Source organism: Zalophus californianus, chromosome 7, assembly GCF_009762305.2.
Source record: "Zalophus californianus isolate mZalCal1 chromosome 7, mZalCal1.pri.v2, whole genome shotgun sequence".
Taxonomy (NCBI): Eukaryota; Metazoa; Chordata; class Mammalia; order Carnivora; family Otariidae; genus Zalophus; species Zalophus californianus.
This window is the reverse complement of record NC_045601.1, coordinates 135,515,899-135,536,410: the sequence shown is the minus strand read 5'-3', so window position 1 is coordinate 135,536,410 and position 20,512 is coordinate 135,515,899. Positions and strand designations below refer to the sequence as shown.

General features: G+C 44.1%; 1 protein-coding gene across 13 annotated transcripts in view; it reads left to right on the top strand.

Annotated features, from left to right (window-relative positions):
- The window catches only part of ATXN1 (ataxin 1), a 397,428-nt gene that overhangs the window by 228,795 nt on the left and 148,121 nt on the right, over positions 1-20,512 (top strand). For all 13 annotated transcript variants that reach the window (XM_027603224.2, XM_027603222.2, XM_027603221.2 and 10 more), the window contains one exon: positions 11,701-11,827. The gene's annotated coding sequence lies outside the window, so the exon portion shown is untranslated. The remainder of the gene's footprint in view (positions 1-11,700; positions 11,828-20,512) is intronic.

The following is a 20,512-nucleotide window of genomic DNA, read 5'->3' as shown; positions in this document are numbered from 1 at the left end:
AAATAGCCACAAGGTGGAAATAACCCAAATGTCCATCACCTGATAGAGAAACAAGATGTGGTCTATACATACAACCGAGTATTATGTAGCCAGGAAGGGAATGAAGTACTGGATGAGACCTGAAAACATGATGCTAAGTGAAAGAAGGCTGCCACGAAAGGCCACATATTATATGAGTCCATTTATGTGCAACATCCAGAATAGGCAGATTCATAGAACAGAAAATGATTAGTGGTTGCCAGGAACAGAGAGGAGGGTGGGAATGGAGAATGAGTATGGAGTTTCTTTTTGAGATGATGAAAATCTTCTGGAATGAGATAGTGGTAAAAACCACTGGGCTGTACACTTCAAAAATGATTAAAATGGTGAGTTTTATGTTGTGTGAATTTTACTTCAATTACAAAATCTCTCTCTGACCCTGTCTGTTCGCCCATCTCTAATCCTGCTCGAGTGGTCGTAAACCAGTCACTTAGCCATTGCTAGAGGTCTTGTTCCATCCTTTATCCTCGTAATTCGCCTCTGATCCTACACTTCTTTCTCTCCAGTGTCATACTTCTGCAGCATCATCGACACTGGTCTCCTCTTCCCTACCCAGACTTCCATCCATCACCCCTCCTCAGGCTTTGGTCCCCAGCAGAGCCAGTAGGAGGAACATGGCAGACCATCTGCAGATTCCATACCTGACCTGGAAAGCTCTGCGTTTGCCCAAACAGAAGCTCAAGCGCCTCTTGAATACCCGCGGGGCCTTCCAGGTTTTGAAATCAGAAACCGGGTTTCCAGTGTGGCCCTGTCACATAGACGGACTCCTCCGTCACTGCATCACCAAGGACTGTTCACTCTTGAGAACAGGTGGAGGAACTCTCCCAGTATTTCCGGCAGACACAGGTGATTCCTGCAGATTCACAATGAAAGTCACACGTACAGAAATGTAAATGTGTGTGGAATGGGATGCTGTTACTCACAGAGCTTAAGTGCTTTTAATTCTGGGTAATAGGTAGTCAGCTCAGATAGCTTTAGAGATTGATCTCGGAGCCTACGGAGTGGTCCACATGTGGAAGGAAACTGTATTTGTCATTCTCCTAATTTTTTTTTCTTCCTCTCTTTTTCTGCTGGGGGCAGCAGCATTGGGAATCTTTTGTTTTGTTTTGTTTTGTTTTTGTTTTTTTGTAGATCAGTGTTATTATGATTATGATTATCTGAAAGACCTGTATAGGAGGAATGCTGCAATCTGAATTAAAAATAGCATTTTATGCCCGCCCACACACAGCACTTGAGTGCTCTGAATGCCTTTTATAAATGCAGACTTTCTGCCTGGCTAGATAAAAGAAGCTGTCACTTCATTTCCATAACGAAGTCATTCCCGGGAGAATTCCATTGTTTTAGCAATAGAATTTTTGTAAAAGGGCTCTTATTTTGCCTGGAAAAAGGTAACAAAAATGAACTTTTGAGAGCTTATTCGACAAAACAATTAAGGAGCAAGAGATTTTCTCCTCTTTTGATATGCTGGGAGTTAAGTGTGAGAATCCCCTGAGCCATGATATGAGGATAAACCCCTAAATCCGGAGGCTGAAGGAGGAGGGGAGAAAACCCCTTATTCTTTCTATTCTGATAGAAATGGGGAGGGGGGCAATGCTGTTCCCTGAGAATGTGTGTTCTCGGGCCATCTGACAAACAGATGTTGCTATGTCTATGGAGTTTTTTAATATTTATTTTTAAAGAGATGTAGGAAACTTTTAGAATGCTCATTATGTCAAGAAACTCCTTGGGATTTTTGATGAAACACCCTCATCAGGTATTTTGATGGAGTTTCAGGACTGAAGGCAAATTGTGGCTGCATCTTGCCCCAGGGGTCCTTTACTCAGAAAATAATATTTGGTATTTCCCTTTGTTTGGGCTTTAAACATTGTAGCAAGTGAAATAGGAGGTGTCTCTTTAGACAGTGTTACTTGTAAGGGGCTCAAGGAGGCATGCGCAAGCTCTGGCACCCCCTCCCCCATGCTCCCCCCACCACCACGCCGTGGATCATCTTTGCTCCAAATACGGTATCAAATCTTCACTTCCAGATTCATAGAAAAAGAGTAATTGTATTTCTTGGTAGTTCCTCGGCACCAGTTAACCCACATCAAAGTATACCTGCCTTTGGTGTTTCAACAGGTAATCCCCAGACTTCATGCCAAGTGGCATTTCTGTTACTCGGTGTTTACAGCTGAGACCATTGAAATCTAGGGTTTTAAGCTCGAATAGTTTTATTAAGCCTCCTCCAAAAGGAGAGGAGTTTACAATAGCCTCTTTGTCCTGCAACACTTTTGTTCTCATTGCATCAGAAAGTTGTAATAGTTAAACAAGGAGGCAACTACCTGGAATGGTATGAAAAGAGAGATTAAGATACAGGGTCACTAGGGGCACCTGGGTGGCTCAGTTGGTTGAGCGTCTGACCCTTGGTTTCAGTTCAGGTCATGATCTCAGGGTCGTGAGATAAAGCCCCGTGTTGGGCTCCGTGCTCATCTGCTTGAGATTCTCTCTCCCTCTCCTTCTGCCCCTCCTGCTCATGCTTTCTCACTGTCTCTCAAATAAATAAATAAAAATTTTTAAAGAATACATAGGGTCATTATATTTGTTGGCTTTATTAATTCAATAAAGCAGACAAAAAGGAAGACAAATGAGATTTGCTTAATACAATTACAGAAAGTCCTCTTATCCGAACATTATGCAAAAGTTGGGTAGTTGTGCCGATCTTGAGTTTGGAAAAGTAATTCTGGTTTAAAAAAATCTCTGAATAGCCTTTTTCATGTAATCATACTCCAGCTTACTTCCAAAGCATGAGGTGAGGTCCTGGTTGCAGCTGTGTTTCTATGTAGTAGTATTTCATTAAATGAAAAGGAAGTTGTGGCTTTGATAGGATGCTTCCAGAGTTCTGTTTTGAATACCTTTGGTGAATTCTATTACTCGTTATCTGTTCAAAAGTAGGGAGGTCGGGGGTGGTGGTGGTATGTGGATTCTGTCTTGTCATTTTACTTTGACCCATCGTTTGGTATTTTGTGAAGTCAGACCAAATGAAATGAAGATGCTATCGTAGAACTCCTAATATTATGTCAAAAGAGAACGAGGGGGAAATATTTACATTTCTTTCTTAGAACGTTTACTAATATGTGTTCTAAATTTTGGTCTGATTTACTAAATTTTGTCCTAGAGCCAGAAGAGCAGAAATTGAAAGCCGAAGTCAGAGCACTCCTCCCAAAGTCTCCAGATGGACCCTCACTGCTCCTGATTTGTAACTGCTTTTGTGAATGATCAACCCATGAAGTGCAGGCCCCTCCCCACCTTCCCCATTTTTACCAAGCCCTTCTGCAACACCCACACTAAACACTGGCCTTCTCAAGCAGCATGAATACAACTCCTTCAGGGAGAAGGTGTGTGATGACTCACCGCAGCGTGAAAGGGACTCGTAACCCGGAGAATGTGGAGCCTCAGTGTGCTGTCTGGGCTTCTTGAGCAAGATTCCTTTGTGTGCTGGGCCAAGTGCCTTCTGATGGGCTCCGGCAACCCCTCGTGAGCAAAGTCTTAAATAAGGCCAGGAAGAAATTGTCAGTAAGGAGCACGTGCCATCTTGGTTTTTAAAATTATGCTTTCCTAGAGATATCATTCTACGTCTATTCAGTGCAGATGAGGTATTTCTCATATGTATTTTCATTTTATTCTTGCCATGCCGACATACTTTTCTCTGGATGCATAATTATATCTCTTAGCAAACTTTGCTTTATGCTGGTAAGGAGGTGTAACCTGCACGTAGACACCTGCCGAGTCTATATATGTGTGGATAAAGGCTTACCTTTGTGTGATAAGCTCTGCTAAATAGTAGGAGAGAAACAGTGGCGTGAATCAACATGAATTATAATTTTTTTTAAGTTTCATCAGAGGATTTTTTCCCAGCATATGTATTTCTCTGATGATGTGTTCTTTAGACACATACTAATTTTAGTTTTTATTACCTAAACACAAACCAGTCAATATCAGGAGAAAATATCCCAAATGCATTTCAAAGCATAATCCAAGGATTACCAGTCTAGAAGAAGATTTTATAATGGATAAATCACACAAATCATCAAATGTTGATTGAATAGGGATCCCATGATGTGACGAATAAACCCTATTCTTCAGAATACCTTAGGTTTGGGCTTCTTCCCACCCTTCACCTTCCTCCAGCTCTTCTTAAAATCTGACTGCACACCCATCTTCTCAGGAAAGTTCTGCATTGACATTCGTTGCCTTTTGGGGACAGAGGAGCTTTTGGCCCTCTGTGACTGACATTTATGCTCTTTTGTGAGCAGAGTGGAGACAGAGGCTCTGGACCCTGCTGGGCTGAGCGTGCTCATCCAGACCAAGTGTTTCTGAACTCTGCGATTTCCAGCAGCCCTGGTTGCTTCTCTTTCTTCCTCAGAACAAAAATACAAAGAGTCAGCTTTGGTCCTGAGTTGGAAAAGGAGGCTCTTGCAGAACATTTCATTGGTTGAGCAGTTTCCATAGAGGCTTATGTAATGATTTTTCTCCCAAGTCACTAGAAAGGGAGCTCTCCTATATGGTAACCACAGAGTAAAGAGACTTGAGGACATGTCAGAGTGAAAGTAAAATACCACATTTGCAGTCAGTTCACCAACAAGTATTTATCAAGTGTTTACCATTTATAAAAGCGCTACAAGAAGGCAAATATACACCCTGACTTCAGAGAGCTTACTGCAGTCTGCATGGGGAAATGGTGCCTGTCTTAGCATATGGAACAAAATTACTAGTATCCTAAGGAAAAGGAATAGAAAACTAGCAGAGTTCACATTTAAATAAGTTATGTCAGTGTGGTCTCTGTCTCTCGGAACATCTTACTGTGCTGTACTCACCTTCCTTCTTGAGATGATGTGAGATGATAGAACGCCTCCCGGCTGGGGCTAAGTGAAGTGAATGACGTCGGCCTCAGGCTACTGTTGACCTTCTGACCTTACATCAGAAGGAGGGTCCTGGGCTTCTGGACCTTGATTGCCCTCAGGTGGCTGAAGTTGCAGACGTGGGATAGCAGATGGTTGAGAAGGTTGTGAGATAGCAGGATGGCAGAAAGTGTGATGGGAAAATAGGATTTGAGCGGGCCTTGGGAGGCGCGGCTTGGATTTGGACCTGTGGCGTGGAAATGGGAGCTCTCAGAGGTGAAGGAGCAGCGCCTTCTGGCCGGAACAACGTAGGTCAGGGGGAAAAGGAGCTGGGGCCAAACTGAAGGTCTTCCCCCTCAGACTGTGGACGAGTTCCACCAGCCGTAGGAACCTGTGACGGTACAGCGTGGAGAAGTTGTATTATCTAGTCTACTTTTGGAAGTCCGATCCAAGAGGGATGACTCAGAGGGTGCGCAGGGAGGAGACGGAAGGCGAGAAGACCAGTGAGCAGGCTGCTGGTGGAGGAACAGGGTCTGAGCCAGCATGGCTTTGTGGGCTTGGCGTGCAGGCCCCATGAGACTCGACAACCAAGGGGCTCAGGGAGGAAGAGAAGAACACATTCTTGCCATTAGCAAGAATCAGAGCTAGAAGAGGAGGACTGGTTTGGGGGCAAAAATGGGAAGTTTTGAAACAGACGTGATTTCTTGAGATTGCATATTTATCCAGCATCTTGAAAGGGGGAGATGCCAGGGCCCAGGATACAGATTGATTGATTGATTGATTGATTGATTTTAAGATTTTATTTATTTATTTGAGAGAGAGAGAATGAGAGACAGCACGAGAGGGAAGAGGGTCAGAGGGAGAAGCAGACTCCCCGCCGAGCAGGGAGCCCGATGTGGGACTCGATCCCGGGACTCCGGGACCATGACCTGAGCCAAAGGCAGTCGCTTAACCGACTGAGCCACCCAGGCGCCCTAGGATACGGATTTAAAAACTCTATGCAATAAAAGGAAATCAGCAAAGAAAGAGAAGGGGACTGAGCGTGTACCCTTGGGGAACACATACCCTACGGTTAGAAGGAATAAGAAGGGACATAAGCCAAGAAGGAGGAGCAACAGAGTGATGGGAGGAACAACAGATTAGAACCATCCGGGAGGAATCAAGAGTCCTAGGATATTTTGGTTGCAAGAGGCAAATAAAACTCAAGGTGATTTAAGCCAACAAAACAAAACAAAACACCCAAACGTACTGTATCTCATATGTATTTGTTTTCTATTGCTACATAACAAATTACCATGCTTAGTGGTTTCAAACCTCACCCCCATTGTCTTGGTTTCTGCAGCTACCATGGCTTACCTGGCTGCCCAAATCAAGGTGGACTGTGTTTTCACGGGGGGCCCGCCATCCTCTTTCAAGCTCATGTGGTGATTGGCAGAACTTACTTCCTTGTGGCTGTAGGCCTGAGGCCCCCATTCCAGGGCTGTCAGCTCGTGCCTCTCCAGTACCTTGTCATGTGGTGCTACCCCCCCCACCCCAAATATGTCCTCTCATTTTGAATCTCATTCTTGAAAGAGCCTGTCCCTTGGAAGGGCTCACCTGATTAGGTCAGGCCCACCAAGGGTAACCTTTCTACGTTAAGGTCCATTGATTTGGGACCTTACTTTTAGCTGCAAAATCCCCTCACAGTGGCAGCCGCTGAATTAGTGCTTGATTCAATAACTAGGAGAAGGTGTGTGTGCACTAGGACATAGGGCAATCTAAGGGGCCACTGTGGATTTTTGTCTCTCACAACGTAACTAAAAAATCCAGGGATAAATCTCACTTTTGGCATGGCTGGGTCCAAGACCCCTCACCGTCATCAGGACTCAGACTTCCATCTTTCAGCTTTGCTCCCCGTTAGAGAGCCTCATTCTCAAATGGGCTTTCCTCACAAGGGAGTAAAAACAGCTCTTAACGAGACCACATTTTCATGCTCCAGCCCATCCGAGAGAGGCCTCCGATTGGCTTTGGTTATGTGCCTGTCCCTAAAACCAGTCATCGTAGTGAGAGGGATACGTATTCTAATCTTCCAGAACTAGGTCATGTGCCTGTCTTTGCACCCAAGGCGTGAGGTCACCCCAGCCTGGTAACAAAAGAATGGGGGAGAGGTCCCTCCAGAAAGATACAGTTCAGGCAGAAATGCTAGTCCACTAAATAAAAGTAAAAGGAAATTGAAGGAACTATTGAGGAGCCATAACCAAATAGTAGAAGAGAAGTCGGGTAGGGAAAGGCCACTGGTTTTAGGAGGCAGGTTAAGCTGTGTCTGGTACAATACCAGCGATGAATTTATACCACACTCACACGTTCATTAGTGAACAGGAGAGAAGCCACAGCTATTTGGGAACATAACAGAGCCTGGGGAAGGTCTCCTAGGGATAGCAGTGGCTGAGCGTGTTTCTGCCGAGAAGTTTCTAGCAGAGAAAAAGACTGATGGAGAGATGAAGGGCGGAATTGACCCTGAGAGGACCTAGAGCCGGTAGGGGGAGAGCAGACAAGAGCCCAACGCTAAAGCAATGAAAATTTCCCCCAGAGTATAAGGTATGTGGCCATTTGCCACCCCTCTAGACCAGACAGGTGTTACTCTTTCCAATGTAGCCATCTTAGAGTGACTAACTATACCCAAAAGATTCTTAGCCTCTGTCTGGCCAGGTCATTGACCGAAAGGCTTACCTTTAGAGCAGGCTTACCTTTAGTGGTTCTCAAAGTGTGGTCCTTGGACCAGCAGCACCAGCAATCCCTGGGAACTTGTTAGAAATGCAGGTTCTCTGGCCCCACCACAGGTCTAATGAATGAGAAATTGGGGGGAGGGGGAGGGAGGCATCTGTGACCTCCAGGTGTTTCATAAGACCTCCAGGTTTTTTTAAGGTTTTATTTATTTGTTCATTTATTTATTTGAGAGAGAGAGCACAAGCAGCGGGGGTGGGGGGCAGAGGCAGAGGGAGAAGCAGGCTCCTCGCTGAGCAGGGAGCCCAACGCAGGGCTTGATCCCAGGACCCTGAGATCATGACCTGAGCCAAAGGCAGGTGCTTAGCCGACTGAGCCACCCAGGCGCCCCGACTTCCGGATTTTTCTGATAATGGTTCAGGTTCAAGAGCCCCTGCCTCAGAGCATCCACATCTCCCCTCCACACACCGCCAGGGTTTCCTTATAACAGTGGCTTGGGAAAGCTTTGAGAATCAAGGATATATATGGCAATTGTTGAAAAGCCACTAATGACTCCAAATGTAATGGGTTGGAAGAACAAAAGAGAGAAGGCAAAGTTGTAACTTAGTTTTTCTCCCATTCATGGAGGGCTTTCATGTGGATGATAGTCATCAAAGGAGCTACAGGATCCCTGAGGACGGAGACAGGTGGGAAGGGCTTAGATGACAGCTACAGAATAGTCATTCCTTTGAGTAAGGGTTAAGTTGTAGAACAGGTTTTGGATATGGATCATTTAATTTAAATGCAGGCTCTCCTACTAGACACTGTGAGGGGGCTACAAAAGAAAGGCACGGCAAGGTTTCTTTCATCAAGGAGCTTATAAACTTTTTGAACCTTCAAGACTTAAGTAAATCCAGTGGAGTATAGAAAGGCAGTATAATGGAGTGCTGAATTGAAAAGGACCTCGAGGCAAAATGTGTGGTCGAGACTGTAAGGGCTGTGGGCATTCAGGGGAAGAAATTGGCATTGTGTCATTTTCTTCTCCGGACCAGAGGATGAAACTGTCAGCCTGGTATCATTTCCCAAGTCTGATGGCGGGGGGTAGTGGCCGCTTGGATTCAAGAAGACCTTTTTCCTGCTCTCTCTTTTCTTTCCCAGTTTGCTAAAGTTTGTCAAAACCGCGATGTCAAAGCGAGGAGTTGTGTTTCGAGACTTTGAACTTGAAGTATTATTAATGTCTTTGGTTATATGAGAAACCCGTAGGGGAAATTACATTTTGCCCTGGATGTCTTTAGATGGGACAAGACTCAAGTAGAAGTTTGGCGTATTTGTTTCAAACACACTTTCAGACTTACTTCATTCACGGGGAGGACATGAGTGAACCTGTCTGAGGATGCCTTCATTTTGCAGGATGAAGAAAGCGAATTAGCTGATGTTCCTTAGCGGAAGGATTATGTTGTACCAGATCGGGGATGATAGGGAACAAGAAAACACTTCAGATGAACGCAACATTTCCATTGCTTTTTATTGCTTTGCACCATGCTGCTTGCCTGGGTCAATAAACAGGTAACCAAAGCAAGACCCAAATGAGAAGGCGCCCAGGACAGGGACATAAAGGCTGTTTGGAGTCCAAGAGAAAAATAATAAAAACATCTTAATAGTAGAGAGGAAGCCAGCAAATTTGGAACCTACTGCAAGGCACTAGGAAGATCTTTTTTTTTTTTTTTGCAGAAGTTTACATGTAATGTGATCTGTTTTTAGCCCTTCGGGGGTGGGGGGGTGGGGGAGGGTTTTCTTAACTCCACCTGTGGCTCGCAGGTGTTAACAGAGAGCTTCCTTTTCTTTAACCGTGATGACCCGGTGACCCGAGAGACGGGGTGACCTGAGATGCATTAGGAAACCAGGGGCTTCCTTTTCTGTCATATCAAGTATAATACCTGCATCGAACCGTGTTCCTCTAGGAGAAATTACTAGTGTTTGTTGTTCTGATGTTCTGGCAATTGGGAAGAAGAATCCTCTCTTATTTCAAGGTATTGAGAACAGCTCTGTGGCCCATTTCTTGATGAAGGAGACCCAGTTGAAGTGGCCGGGAAAAAAAAAGAAGATAAAATACCAGAAACTAGTTGTACACATCCAGTCAGATCACATCATGCAGAGGCTGTGTTCTCTACCTGCCGAACTTCTCTCACATGGTCATTTTGTAAGAAAAGCCTTCTGAAGCCCCTCCTTGGGAGTTGCTGTCCTCCCAATAGGATCAGAAATCACAATGTTTCTTTTTCCTTCCTAATGCCTATCCGATTTGCAAATTTCACACATGGACTACAAATGGTATACACTGATTCGGTCTTGTCTCCTCCTCTTGATGCAGTGAGCTCCTTAAAGGCCTGGTCCTTGGCTGTTTTGTTCACCATTATGAACATAGAACCTGGTGAATATAGGAAGCACCAAGTAAAAATTTGGTGAATGAATGAATGAATGAATACGAAAGCACTTTATACAGCTGAAACTAATATAATGTTGTCTATCAATTATACCTCAATAAAAAAAAAGGAAGAAAGTACTTTGTAAGCTGTATTCCCTGTAAAAGCCCTGGTTAACTCGATTTGTAGCAGATTCTTCCTTTCTTCCTTCGGTCCTAATTTTCTTCTCTCCATTCTCATTTTCTTCTCTCCATTTTTCAGTTATTTTGAGGTATACTTGTCAGTGTCTTACCAATTCCAAATTGAAGATTTGCTATTATTCATTCTTGCGGTTTTTTTTGGAGATCAGGACATTTTTCCCTTGAATACAGGGTTACACCCACGGTACTAGTCCCGAGCCCCCCACCTTTGTTGGGCATGTGCTTTGCAGCTTTGAAAGGGAACTTGTGGATGATTCGTTTGGGAAGCAAACAGGGCGCTAGCGTAGTACATATTCTGCGTTTCTTGCTCTCCCCAAAGCCTGTCACATAAGTTCCCATACCCCAGGCATGCTCCTCAAGAATACACGAGTCGAAATAACTTGATCATGTTGGCCCAGGCAGAGCTGTTCCTGGCTCTGTCTTCAAGGAGGGAAAAAAAAAATCAAGAAATCCAGGTGTGGAAAATATTAAGGATCAGGATATGAATAGGGCTTTTCTTTAAAAGCAACAAACAAACAAAAAATCCTCCAGTCCTCTCCAGCAGGGCCTCGGTGTGCCACTTCTGTGTGTATGGAAGTGTTATCCTTGGTGGGCAGGAACGGCAGACAGCCAAGTGGAAAATTTCACAGCCCTGCAAACCTCCAGTGCACTAAACACTGTCACCCAGCCATCGGAGGGAACTGTATGGCAGGGACCAAAGAACGATGTGCCTGCACAGGCCTCTGTCACCCACCTTCCACGCCCCACCCCCCTTTGCTTCCCGCTCTGATCCAGGTCTTTACTTTCTTTCTCCGTGAGCTTCCAGAAGGCTCTGTTTCCAGTCCCGGGCTTCCCCGGACCCCTCAGTGCAAGGGAAGTTTCAGCAATACAGCCCATGCGGACTTTTTTTTTTTTTTTTTTGCACATTTGGGTGCCCCAGGGAGAGTGGACTGTTGGTGGCTAGCCAAAGCTGGCTTTTAAATTCTGGCTCAGAGCTCAGTAACAGGCTTATGACCACTAATAATACTTGGCGTTTACATAGTGCCTTTCTTCTCGGGAACTGTGAGTACTTTGCAGGAGTGATCTTATTATTGATCTTCCCAACAACCCAGTGAGGTATGAAAATGGCAAGAGGTGATCGTCCTAGCTCCTTCCCTTTTGCAGAGAGTAAAAATCAGGTGGCGTGTTATGAGACCGTGTTGCAAGTTGACATCTCAGCTGGGATTACATCAGGAGTCCCCCAGAATTGGCTTCGACTTTATGGGTGTGTGGGGAGGAGGGGGAAGGGTGGGGAGGGACAGAGGGGGGGAAGCTGACCAGGAGTCGCCGTGTCTCCTGGGGCAGGAGCAAAATTATTACTTTTTTTTTTTTTTTTTTAAGGAAAGCGTGCTGGAAAATGGTCTTTGGCGAGTTATCAAATCCGCGAGACTTCATTTGTTGAGATAACAGAGTGATTGGATGAGGCATTTACCTTTTCCTTTTTCTTCTCTCCTACTCCCGCGCTAGGGATTTCTCACTCCTCTGGAAGGAAGAAAGAACACGCCTGAGCCCAGGAGCGCTCCAGCTTCTTGTGGGAAGTCTCCATGGTGAAGGCTAAGCCAGGGCTACCTGCGAACAGCGCGCAGTGAATGTCGTAAGTTAACGAGCAGCATCTGCGGCGGCTTGCCTTGCAAGGATTTGTGAATCATGGCATGTCACCAAGCCAGGGCGATGAAGGGGCATTCGCATGAGTTCTAAGTGATCATCCAATTAATTTCTTTTTTTAGAGGAGAGATTCTGTTTTTATCTGCCGTGAACTTGCCTTTGTGGGGCACTGCTCATTATCTACTTCTGGTATAAAAGAGTGGAAGACAGTGATTCTTTTCACTGTTAGAACGCTTGTCTCCTGGGACAGTGACACAGTATCCAGTATAGAGCAGACTCTTTCAACTGGGCTGTCAAAAGTTCATTTAGGTTTTGGGGGGTAGTGGGTAAAGTTCTCCGGGGCAAAGGATTAGCAATGAGAATTGGCACCCAGCAAATATTTTTATTTATGTGAAGTTTTTTGTTGTGGTGGTGGTTGGTTGGTTTGTTCTTGGAATGAATTTTTTTTTTCCTGGCTTTCAAAAATCTGAGGTATGCAAATATAATCAGTTGTTTTGGGTGCTTGTCTTATTCAGAATTGGAGGACTTACTGGTTTTTATCAGGTTGTAAGGTCAAGGCTTTGGGATTAGTAAAGTATCAGCTGCAGGTTGCTTTTCATGAGGAACTTTATTATCAAGTAGTTGAAGAGGTAGAGCACACTCTGGGTTGTCAGGAGCTTATCTGCCACAGAATTTAGGAATCTGACCAACTCTGTTGCTTCCTGGAGATTTTAACCTCATTGCTAGATTGTGTCCAACAAAAAAAAGTTTATGAGGTTTTGATCAGGAAAAAGTACAGCTGCAGGAAACCCAGGATGGGCCATGAGTGTATTGTCTTCAAGTTTTAGAAAATTAAGAACCAACTTTGACTAGGACTTGGGGTATGTGTGTGCATGTGTGTGTGTGTGTGTGTGTCTGTGTGTGTGTGTATAAATGCATGCATACATTTACATATTTAATATATAGCATATATTTGTGCATATATTATATATACACAAGTACATATATTTGTGTGTATATAAATATGTATTATATATATTTTTATATGTTATATAAAATTTTAAACAATAAGTTCTTAACTTCTTAACAATTCAGTCAGGAAACTTCTCCAGGGATTTTTTTAACTTATATTTTTTTCAGTTGCACAAATAATTTTGAAAGAGCAAGGTGCATCAATATGAGGGCATATATCAGGGAGAACAAGCATTAATGCTGAAAAGAAAAATTTCCACTGAGTATTTTTTAATGTGGTGGTTTTCTAAAAATTTGTATTAAAATAAGCATCTTTGTCCATATTTCCTCAGGGTTAAATAGTCATATTTAAATAAGCTTGTTAAATTTAAACTCTCCCGGTGCCTCATAGTAAATGGTGGGAAACACTGGTGTTTTAATGTGTTTCCACTTTGTGCATATGATCCTGTTGGTTCCAGTGGAAATGTGCATACAGCAACTGGAATCAGCAGGCCTGAATTCTATTCCTGGTCCTACGGTTGAGGTCAAGAAATCTGCAACTTTGACAAGTCATTAATCCCCATCAAGGATTATTTTGTTAAGTCTGTATGTTACTTTTTATTTTGTAAATCTGTATGCACAACAAATAACCTGTGAATTGATCAGTTACCATCTTGGTTTGAGGTCCCCATAAGGGGGACGGTATTAAGTAAGGCACTTTAATACTTACTAAAAAAAAAAATATCTCTTGTTGTAAAAGGTTCTGTCACTGTTAAGGAATAATTTGGGTCCTAGAGTAGCAGTATATTTTACTAGAAATTATTTTCCCAATCAGATGGCTGTTAGAATACACTTCTGTTGATTTCTCTTTTTCTGGTGATGTTTTTTAAAGCATTTTTATCCTAGGAAACAAGTGTCTTACGGAAAAGTGCTTTAGGTTTCAGGTTACATCTAAATGAATAATACAGATACTGTAATCACAATAGCTTTTGTTTCAAATCTGGTATTTTTTTTTAAACCATTGCTTTGAAATGCTCATGTGATGCCCTGTCAAACCCCAAACATTAAATGAGGTTTTCAAAAAAGTTCTGAAGTGTAAACTTTAAGATGCCACATGGCCCACTAAAGTAATTTTTTAAAATCCTTCTGTAAATGGAGTGTGTTGAGAGAAAGGAAGAAAACACAAAATTCTAGTGAACTTCTTCAGTGCTGAGGACTTCCTCTTGCAAATTGCATTTGCTTGGTGGTGGGGTTGGGGAGGGTCCCGATTTTCTCAGCAAGCTGTGAAATTTGTAATCTTAGTCATTAGTAATCTTTTGGGATCTTGGTGCATTTTTACATTGCGTTCATACCTTGGTGTCCTCGGTGCCCCGAAGCCTGTGCCACGATGATAGGGAAAGCAGGAGATCTTCAAAGAACATGTGCTTGCAAATGGGGTAGGAATGTGGACATATAAATATCTGAGTAACCATCCTAGCAGCCATAGGAATGAGCGGCTTCTGTCCTCAGCATTCCTCACAGACTGCACCCCAAACTTACTGCCTCTGCGGGACCCCTCCGCTGGTCCCTGTTAGCTACCTCCCAGATCTGCCACCATCATTCTAGCAGATGAGGTGAAAGGGATGGTCATGAAATTTTACCTACGAGTCAGGAGACCTGGGTGTTGCATATGATGTTGCACTTAATCTTGGAATCCGGGAACCCCTAAAGCTCCGTGGATGCGATTTATGAGGAGTAACATGAGAACGTTGAGTTAAGTGACCTCTGGTAGTTCTCCTTGCTCGATGTGTCACATTGCAGAATGTGCCAGCTTGGATGAGACAGGTTGGACCTTCATTTTAGCCTGTTTGTCTAATAAAAGTCAATGATTTGGCACAACTTCAATTTACAATTGCTTTTAAAATATTGAGTGCAGTCTTATGCTTGTATATATGTTATGTCTATCACCGTTGTGATACGCACCCTCCCGGATAGCATGGCAACTCAAAGGTGTTCATTTGAGTGCTTTCTAAGAATATAGTTTTAGTCATTTAAATTTAGGGTCCACCCATTGGTCTTTTTGAAAATTAAATATGAGCCGCTTTTGAAATTAAGTTTTTAAAAACTGTCTACCTCCACATTCAAATATTGCTTAGCATAGGGGTGCCTGGGTGGCTCAGTCAGTTAAGCATCTAACTCTTGATTTCAGCTCAGGTTATGATCTCAGGGTCGTGAGATTGAGCCCCGTATCGGGCTTTGCGTTGGGCGTGGAACCTGCTTAAGATTCTCTCTCTCCCTCTCCCCCTTCTCTCTAAATATATGCATGGTGGCAATGATCTATATTTCTTTCTTAAGCTTCTCAGCCTCCTTAAGTAGGACTTCTCAGGTTACCTTTTCAAAGCAGCCTCTCCTGACTTATATAAAATAGCACCCACCCCATTCCTCTGTGCCTGCTAGCATACTTCATTTTCCTTTTAAGCATCTTACATATTATATATTTATTTGTTAATCGTCCATCCCCTCAACTAGATTGTAAGCCTCATGAAAGCAGGCATTTTATTATTATTATTATTATTATTATTATTATTATTACCAGCTGAATCCAACCTAAAATACTGTTTGGCCCATAATGGGCACTCAGCAAATAGTTGTTGAGTGAATGTCCAAGGAGAATGTTAGTGTATGTCTGGACTTCTCATGTGCGGTGGGCCAACCAAAAGGAAGATAAACACGGTTCTGATGAGACCTGCTATTTTTTTTTTTTTTTTTGAGACCTGCTTGAATCCGTTCGTAGTGTGATCAGATAGGGGATGGTGTGGAGAGACCCATCTAGTTTCTTTTACTTAGAAGTTGATACTAAATATCTACAACGTGTATAAGTAAATGTGGGAAAGGAAACAATTTGTTTTAAAAAATGTTTTATAGAACTATCAATAGAGTATGGGGATTTTCTGATACTTTTTAAAAAAAATCCTGCCCCGTGTGTATTTCCTCTCCTGTTCCATTTGAGTGGTTTGCTTTATCAGTCATTTCTCAGTAGCCAACTCTAGTATTCTGTGAACAGAGGTGGCTTGGTCTCTCCCCATCACATCATTTCGTCACCCCTGAGAGCGGGAGCCAGGCTTGAGGTGTGCTAGCTCCCCAGGAAGAAACTCACCATTTACTGAATAGCATCATTTATCCTGTCTTTACTTCCGGATGATGAACAATTTGGAACAAAGAAATGGTATGCCGACACAAATTAAGCCCATCCAATGTCTCCCGTGGGGTGAGGGAGGGTGTTCACAAAGGCTTTCTTTCCTTTCCTTTTTTTTTTTAAGATTTTATTTGTTTATTTGTCAGAGAGAGAGAGAGAGAGAGAGAGAGAGCACAAGCAGGGGGAGTGGCAGGCAGAGGGAGAGGGAGAAGCAGATTCCCCGTCGAGCAGGGAGCCCGATGCGGGGCTCGATCCCAGGACCCTGTGATCATGACCTGAGCTGAAGGCAGACGCTTAACCAACTGAGCCACCAAGGCGCCCCTCACAAAGGCTTTCTTAAGGTGGCATCATCCTGCGTTGCTTTTGAGGATGGCAAGAATAAAGGTTTCTTGGATTTTGTGTGTTCATGGACCCCCCCTTTTCAGAGGAACTGCTCTGAGTGCAGGAGTTACATTTTTCCTAGGAAGAAACTGGAAGACCAGAATACACACCTCTGTGCCTATTTATACAGCATTATGCTGTCTTTATAAGCTTTGAAAAATGGCAGCTGAATTTCTAGTCCCCAGAGTCAGAGAATTGCACACACACACTCTGATAAGAGTGATTTGGGAATTTCCTGCATGTCTGGCAATTTGTACCTTTTAGATTTGCCATCTGTGGCACCACATTCTTTAGCACTATAGCAAAAAATAAAAATAAAAAAAAAACAGAGAAAACTGAAGTAGATAAGGGGTCAGGAGAGAAGGGGAGATTTTGCTGTTAGAATAACGAGGAACTGGCCTCGCTGTTTTCAGTCCTCACTCCTGAAGGCCCTGTAACTCGACCTGAGTGTCCTCGAGGCTCTGGGCAGGGCAGTCACTTGTGTGGCCTTGGGTCTTTTCGGGTTTTCGCCTTCACCCTTTTCTCTGCCCTTCTCAGACTTCCTTCCAGCACGTCTCCCTAATTCCTGGCCCTGGCCTCTCTGGCGGGGCCTCCGCAGGAGCTGCTCCTTCTGAGAGCTGATGTCAGAGCTCCTTCCTGAGTCCTTGGCAAGGTCTAGCCCATCCCAGGCACACCCTTTCCCCTCGGCATCACCTTCTGCCAGCGCCAGGCCTTCTCTCCTCTCCTCTCAGGCACCTCAGAGAGGGGAGGGAGAACTGCAGAACCCCCAGAAGTTGTGGGAGAACCCTACAATATTCGTGTTCTGTGGGGGAAAGGGAGTACCCGCAGCCTGGTGAGACTGCTCTGAGTTGTGCCAAGGTCAAAGGGTGTGTGTGTTCTCTTGAAGATTAGAATTCACCCAATAAACAATATTTACGAAAAGACTGTTTTGTGTGCCAAGGTGTGCTAAAGTCTGTTAGGGATACAGGGATGCATGATCGGTATTTGCTGCCCTTGCGGGGGAGGAGGGTATGCGCTCGGGGTGTGAGTCAGGTGCTCCGGAAGGGGTGGTGGGTCAAAGTGCTCAGAGCCGGGTGCTCAGGGAAGGCTTCAAGCTCCACTGCACAGCAGAATCAGGCCTTGAAGTCAACGTAGATCTGAGCCCCGTGTATGTGTGTGCTTTGAGAAGGCAAGGGAGGGAGGGCAGATAAAAGCAGTCCCTTACTTACCTGCTCCTGAGTCTGGGCAAACGAGACCTCTCTGTCAGAACCTTCTTTCCATCAGAGATGTTGGGGTAGGACAGCTGATGAAGACCTAGGATGGGAATTTGTGGCATCAGAGAACTATTCTCCTTTAGGATCATTTTATATATTTATTTGCAAAACCTGAAGCCTGAACTTGGGGTCACTTAAGGAAAGGATGCCATTCAACCCAAGTAGGTATAGTGTTTTCAACTTGAACTTGGATACAGAAACCACACCCCAAATTAAAAAAGTATTTCTCGAAGGGGTGTATCTTTCAAGTATCCACTGTTGAAGAATCCGTGTGCACCAAAGAAGGAATGACTTGCTCATGTACCTCCCCAGCACCTGGAAGTTCTTTCAGATAGAGATCAAGTAAGTCCCACACTTTTGGGCGTCTCAGAGGCTGGTTGGATCCCTCATCTTTGTTAAGATATTACTGATGTTTGTGATTTCTCACACATTGTCTCATCCCATAGTATTTGAACTCTTTTCATGATTCCTCTCAAAGAGTGTTGTTTCTCTTTTGCTTTCAGACAGAAAAGTAAGGCACAAATAGGAGTGAAGTGGCATTGTTTTGTCTGAAAGCCCGAACAAAATCCATTGGTTCTTTCTTACCGGCAAATAAATTGTTCCTTGGGACTAATGTCAAAAAAAGACAAACAGAAAGATAACCTCATTCTTTTAATTCCCCCACATTTTTCACTTTGGTAAAATAACCATTTTTTTTAAATACCAGAAAGTCATTTAACCACTCCCCCAACGTACATTCATATGAAATTTCAAGTGGTAGGTATACAATGAATTATGCTAGGTGGAATCTTAGATTGAAAGAATTAATTCATCTTCTGTACATCCTGAGCATTAGGTTAGCTTTTTGCAAGGGCTTAAAAAAGTATGTTTGCATGGTTCAGAAAAACTAACTCTCAACAAGTGCAAAATGCTTTTTAGGTGACATAGTAAAATTAGCTGTTTGAAACCTACATTGGAGGAAGTCAGTTTTTCAGTCTTTTTTTTTTTTTTCTATTTGTGCTTATGTTCTGAAATGCCTGAAGTAGAGTTCTCGCCCCGCCCCATGAAAATATTAATGGGATACGAATGGCGACCTTTGAGAATCTTTCATTTCTAGAGTTCAGGCAAGTTCTTGCCACCATGCTCTTTGGACTCTGAGCCATCTTCTTCCACCTAGAAATTCCACTTCTGTCCCTGTACCTTCATCACTCACATCTTGTCCCCATCTGCCTTCCGGCCTGGGGTATCTGACACCGGGATGGGACTCGGCCACCGTGCTGGCAGAATTTCCCTGCTGAGGAGACCCTTGCACGAGTTACTATACGGGGCTCTTTCAAACCGCACACAGCCGTCCTCACGGGCTTCGGGACACACAACTCTGAGCATCTAGAAAGACAAACATGCTTGCTGGGATTGTTTCCTAAAAGTTCCATGAGGTTGCTCTTCATTTCATTTCTCGTTTTTCTTCTCAAGCCTTTGTAGCTTGCATGGAACTGAGAAATTATAATTTCTCCAGGGCTAACATCCAAGACTTTAATGGGCCGTCTTAATGCGCTGGGCTCCTACGAGTTGCTACCCGTTAGAAGCATTGTAAAATTCACTCCACAGAACAAAGAGGACCGCCACAAAGATTGTTCCCTTCCTCTACTGTGGCAAGCCCTCGTTTTCCAGTTTTCTTTGCCTTTTCTTCTTTGTTCTCCAAGGAGTAGGGGGCATGTTATTGTTCGGAAAGGGGACAGCTCTGGGCCTATACAAACAGATTTGTTTTTCCCCTTCCCTTTGGCAGCCTGAGTGGTTCTGCCTGTTTTCTGGCTCTCATGCTTCTGCTTGTGAACAAGCTCCCTCCCCCCACCTGCAGGACACTAAGAAATTAAAGATACAAATGTCAGTTGATTATTGCACGTATCTGCCCCTCCCACAAGTTCATAATAGAGGCATTGGGCCTTTATCTGAAGTGAGTGTCTTGCCCCTACTCTGTCACCACCACATCGAGCACAAGTGTAGATTAAAGGATAGTATGTCTAGGTGAGAGCTATCCACTGGGTAATGTTAGTCTGTCACTCGTTGAAGCAGAACAGATGAGCTGCCAATGGGTATCTTGTTGCTGTCATCGGAGTTTGCAGTCTAGGTTCCCAGCATTGCTGACGATCTATTTCTGTGCCCCAGCAGGGAGGCCAGTTGTCCTAGCAACCTGCTGGCTGGCACTTCCCTAAAGGCGAGCAAGGGAGTGGCAGTGGAAGGCGGTGGCCTCCAGAGGGTCAGGAGGGAGTTGGCAGTCACCTTGCTCCTAGAAGATTTTCCATTTCCTTCATCTGGGCAGGCCTGCAGGAAGGGATGTCAGTATCGTGGGAGTGTGGCTTACTCAGGATTGTGGACCACATGGTCGTTCTGGGACAGATAGCATCCCGTGGCGAAGAACACACCGAGGAGTGGATAGTCCAGGCAGGATATTAGTCCACCTCAGAACATTAGATGGTATCAGGTTTTCTTGTGAATTGGGTTCATGTTCTGGTTGTTTATCAGCACTGGAATTCTGAGTTGGGGAGACCCAGGTAGCCGTTTGGGAGGAATCGGGTCAGGAGAGGGAGCATGGAGGGAAACACCACTGCAGTGGACCTTGGCTACTTTTCCTGCTGAGGGCTCTGGCCCGAGAGCAGTCCAGTGTAACTAGAGCTTCCGTGCTGGGCTCCAGTAATTGATCCACATACCCAGCTTTGAAAAGGAACACGACTAACCTTGTCTTCTTCTTGTTAATTATGCTCATCTTCCCTTTATGTCAGATGGAATTGGCACCCAATTGTTCCCCGCCCTTTTCTGATGTGGGTCCAAAAGAACGTAGAAATCCTGACTATTACATCTTAAAGTCCCTAACCTAGTTGGCCTTGCCCAGATTAAGTCTAAAATTGGGCCATCAACTGACATTGGATGTCTTGGGGACTTCATTGCCCAGCCACTT